Source organism: Saccostrea cucullata, unplaced genomic scaffold, assembly GCF_032062105.1.
Source record: "Saccostrea cucullata isolate Sc308-1 unplaced genomic scaffold, CSIRO_AGI_Scuc_v1 ctg11953, whole genome shotgun sequence".
Classification (NCBI taxonomy): Eukaryota; Metazoa; Mollusca; class Bivalvia; order Ostreida; family Ostreidae; genus Saccostrea; species Saccostrea cuccullata.
Window position 1 is genome coordinate 14868 of NW_026922970.1, and position 5506 is coordinate 20373.

Consider the following 5506-nt stretch of genomic DNA (forward strand, 5'->3'; position numbering starts at 1 on the left):
GTGTATTTTAGGTATACTAGTAACACTCTCTCTCTCTCTCTCTCTCTCTCTCTCTCTCTCTCTGTTTGCCGCTCTCTCTATCTCTCTCTCTCTATGTGAGGGGGTGTATTTTAGGTATACTAGTAACACCTCTCTCTCTCTCTTTCTTTCTCTCTCTCTCTCTCTGTTTGCCTCTCTCTCTATGTGAGGGGGTGTGTTTTTTTAAATTATAGTTTTAGTATTTCATTGCAGGAGAATTACGTCACAGAATCCGCGAGTTAGAGAACCGGGTAGAGGAACTTTCCAGAACACGGAGGCAGAGGGATATAAATGCCGTCCTTGACCTGAGAAACTGATGTGAAAACCGACCTTGACCCGAGAGACTGAAATGAAATAAAAGTGCCATATAATTACTTTTTTTTTTGTATAATGCTATTTATTTTTCTTAATATCATTTTGATATGATCGATATGAATGTTTGATGGTGTGGCTCATTTGGATGAATTCATTATATAAAATGTTAATAGTATTATTTTTGTAAAAAGTAACTTGTATAATACATATGCAGATTACGAAAATGTCTTCTATATTTTTGACAACATATCTTAAAATCTCAGCTTTATACAAATATTAAAGCTGAGATCTATATCAAGTAAAAAATTATGAAGCAGTCCCTTTAATATATTAAGAAAAACGATAGAAAATTATTACAGAAGCAAAAAAAAAAAGTTATATTACGTTAATCATAATTGATAAATTATCTTTCTTAATAAATTTTTAATAGTTTTCATTGTGTTTTACTGTTTTACTTAACCCTCTATATCCATTTAAAGTAAATTTGAATATGACATTTCAAAAAAGTAAAACAACTTGTTTGACATTAAAGTAAAGCAACTTGTTTTACATTTGTAAAAGAAAACATCTTACAATATTGTCAGCAACGATCTCTGTGGCCCTTAACACAGCATAAAATCTTATCTTTTTTTAGTTTTTGGGGGGCGTGCATCACTGCTCCCCACAGCCTTTCAAACCGGATATGAAATTAATACAAGTGACCAAAAATTATAGGCCACAGTCACAAGCACTTGTCTCGAGAATAATACATGTACATACATATTATAGGTGCCTGTGGTTAAAGTTTCCATATAATTATTCCTTCAGGCAATTTAAGATTAGTATAGGGGAAGGGCCGGGGGGTTGCAAATCCCAAGGGCGGATTCAGGGGGGTTTGGGAGGGTTCGGGAAAACCCCCCCACTCATTGATTTTTTTTTTTACAAGTGTCATTTTATCATTTTGTTGCATTGATAAGACTCTAATAAACATAAACCCTTTGTTTGTACAACTGTGAAATATACATCCACTACGTAACAGGAAATCACTTTCCGCTTGAACGCACACAATACACAGGTAATCAACAGAGAGAGTGTCTCAGAGATCGGGTAGTCCGTGCATCTAGTGAAGTCACAAGGTCACAGTACAATGTAATCAGGTACCAACAATAGAAAACTGCAAAGTTAAGGTGCTGCTCAGTAATATTCTTTTGCTGATAAAATGCATGTTTTTTAAAACTATGAATAAACTATTCTTCAGGGGCTTTTCTACCGTTTTAAAATTAAATTAAAATATTTTTTTTTACAAAACCAGGTTGGCTTATCAAACCCCTCTAGTTTTGACAGATTTTTCAGTTTATGGAAATTTTTTCTTTAATTAAGACAGTTTGAAATTTCATTAATTGTACACGTGTGTTTATATTCTAAATCATATTGACAGTATATACTCAAGTAAGTTGAAAAGCACAAGTTAGGGATTCTGAAAAGACTTCAATTTTTAATTTTTGTAGTGTTTAAAAATTTGGTATATTAGTTGTATCTTGGAAGTCAATTGACATAGGACTAAATTAATTGTAGGTGCATTTAAAGTAAACTAAGACAACTTGAAGTCAACTGCTTGCATTCATAAAATTGTCAGATTTAACATTTTTCTAAAGCAAAGTCTAAAGTCTTGTGTTAAAGTTAAATTAAATTGAAAACATTTTATTAAAAATTTGTGATGATCGGTCTTTAAAAAAGCTACAAAAAGTACCCCCAAAATGCTGGAAAATGCACCATTTAGAACCATTTAAAACAAAATTTTCTCGAACCCCCACCTATGGGAGGGGGACACCCCCTCCCATACCCTCCCCCTTCGGCCCTTTGGGCCTCAAAACCCCCCCACATGAACTTCTGGATCCGCCACTGAATCCCTAATCTTCACAGAATGTTATTTATTTGTCCCAACATCCAAGTAGATTTTCGAGTTTGATCAGTTGTTTCCCTTTTAAAACGTTATTTTTTTCGGTGCCATTTCTGTATTTTCCCATTTGAAATAATTTCTTGCTCCTCCGAGTCTAGACTGGTATTGCCTGTCTTTACCGTTTTTTTGCATACCTCCGAGTTTTGGTTTAATAATTCGGAAGAAATGATTTTGCTTAGATCATTTTGTAGTTACTGTGCAAAATATACATCCGGTAGTTACTTACCACAAAGTTGTCAAACTCAAAGGCATGTTTCATTGTTTGCATGTAATGAAGTCATGCTGAGGATTACTTACTGGTCTTAGATTTATTTTGTTATCATTTTGTAAAATCCAGAGCATTTAGTGACCACAGCAGACGAGTGTTAATAAGAATGTCTTTTCGTTATGGGAGGAGACTCATTGGCCAAGCCATTACACACTTACAAAGAGGATGTGAATTTTCTACAAACTTGAATCTTGGAAAACTTTTACAAAGAACGTACTATGCGGGTTCATTCCATTTTCGAAATAACTCCACTGACGGTAATACTAGTCAGGAAGTACCAGAAAGGAAATGGGGCCTGGAGTATGCAGGAGACGTCTTGGAGAAAATTCGATCAAATGATAAAACATTTTACTCAGTCTCGATAAAGGATGTTAAACAGAGAATCCAAAGGTTGTCGAGTGCACGGCTTTCAGATGAACAGATAGAACAGCTGATAGAAGAGGCTCCCTATTTTCTTCAAGGCAAAAACACAGAGTCCATTGTTAATGCCCTACAAGATCATGGACTTGGAGGATGTAGTATTTGTGCTATATTTTTGTCCTATGGAAGAATCACAGATGAAGACCCAGCCGTCTTGTCAGATTTATTGATGTTCCTAAGGAAAATTTATAAAACTGATAGAAAGTTCAACAAAGCCTGCATGTCCAGGAATTTTGTCCATGACCCCAGCTAAAATCACAGCAAAGATAAATGAGTTGCAAGAGCTTTTTAAGTCCAATGATGTTCTTGAATTGACTGTTCAGTCACCAGACATTCTTTTTGAAGATTGGGAGACAATTCAAGAAAAGTTTGATTATGTTTATCACACTATGGGGATATCCCAAAGACAGATGATGTATTCAGATATGTTCAATTATCCACTCCTCCACATTCAAACAAGACATGCTTTTCTTGACAGGGCAGGGTTTTATAAGAAAATTAAGAAGCATAAGGGGGAAATCAATACTAACCCCCTCCTTCAGGATATTTTAGGACTGAGCGATAAGTCTTTTGCCAAGAAATATGGAAATATGTCTGAATTGGATTACAAAACATTTTCACATTATTTTGCTTTAGAAGTGGAAGATATGACTAAATAAAGTGAAATATTTATATCAGTGTAGTCGTTATAGATTTTTACTCAAAATCCCACAAGCCAGTAGAGCAGTTTCAAAATACTGGGAAAATTTTAAAAGGGGGAGGGGATGAGAGTGTGTGAATCTACTATTAGGGCTGTGCAATATTACCGGTATATCGGTATATTGCGGTATTATCCACCACGATAATATATCGCGATATAAAAATCAGATACCGGTATTTCACGATATTTCTAAAAATATATAAAAACCTCCTTTATTGTAGAAACTGCTGAAATAATACTTGTAACTTCCCCAGGCCTTTTCAATCTAGTAATAAAAATACTTCGTCGGCTTTCAGAGGCAGATAGAGAGAATAGAGAGAGGAAGGAAGCTTTTCATTCACTGTCGCAATTTTAAATATATTACTTTAAAATAAAATCAATAATTAATAAAAAGACTTTTAAATAAAATTATTAAGAAAGAAAATATATAAAACATTTCTACAGGGTGTATACCATGTGTAATGCGGTTCTCAAAATCTCATGGAATCTACATGATCGACGATGAATGTTAAGTTCAAGATACATGTTACACATAAATGGCCATCCATATTTTCACTTGATACAGTGTCGCTTTTTATTATTTTTTAACAAGTTTCTTGCCATTTTAAACACCTTCATGCTATACCAGGAGCATGTATATTAAAACAAAAGAAACAGGCCAATGCAGTTCCTGATCGTATGTCATAATGTGAAATTAGGTCGGGTCAGACTAAAACACTAAACGCCCGAAAATAGGTCACAATTTCTTTCTGGCTTTAATTTTATTCAGTGACCACATAAAATTTCTATATAGTATGTATTGTTTTAATCATTAAATTACATTTTACGCTATTTCAATAAAACAACCCCCCCCCAAAAAAATATAAAGAATAAACTATGCATAAACTTTTTTTTCAATTTGAAAATACATCAGATGAGTAGATTTTGTTTTAATTTTTTTGCCTGGTTTTTGATTAACAGTCATTATAATTATGTGTGCGATTAATGACTTATCCCCCGCCTCCTTTAAAATTTATAGATAAATTTAAATAGTCTTTGAACTTGACAACATTTTAAACTTTCTGTACAAATTTATTAATGATAATTAATCTACAATATATCGCAATATATTGCAATTTTCAACGTAAAATATTGCAATATATCGCAATATGGTTTTCACTCGCAATACCCAACTCTATCTACTATTACATGTATCTAGGAATTTTTATTCATTCATTTATGGACTTTGTTTTGTAATAACAGAGTTACCTTTTATTTTCAAGCTTCTTCAAGTTAGCTTGTAACCAAATTTAAAATGATTTCGTTTTCAGCTGTACTTGTCACAGACCACAAGAGGTCACAGTGACCTATTTGATAACTATGCAATTTGTTTTAAAGCTCAAAGATGCATCACTTTACACGGTTTGATTTTTTAAACTTACAAGTTAAAAAATTATGAGCCATAAAAATCCGATACCAGATGGAAAAAATCTAAATTGGTGTATGCCTTTAATATACAAATCCTGTTTAGCTTTCACAAACATCTTTCAAATGCAAAATCTTGTGTAATTAATCAGTAGAGCTAAATAAAAAAAATCATAAAAATTCAGTTTTTATAAATATTGAAGATATACCCGTTATCACTGCCGCAGGGAAAATCGTACTACTGTTATTAATCAATGAATGGATCTCATTTCTGTATCATTTCCCCCCTACCTTGTGTTCACTGTTCCAATTAAGCCACTTTTCAATCTACATTATTTGAATGTTGTTTTGTCCCTCTAAAGAATTTTTCACTCATATCATCCATAATATGGTTGCACCACAACTTGTCAGTGGCGAAATGCAAATTTTAGCCTATACTTGG

The 5506-nt window shown here is 33.3% G+C and overlaps 1 pseudogene; it reads left to right on the top strand.

Annotated features, from left to right (window-relative positions):
• Positions 1 to 2520: 2520 nt before the first annotated feature.
• LOC134262878 (uncharacterized) lies at positions 2521 to 3637 on the top strand (annotated as a pseudogene).
• The last annotated feature ends 1869 nt before the right edge of the window (positions 3638 to 5506 follow it).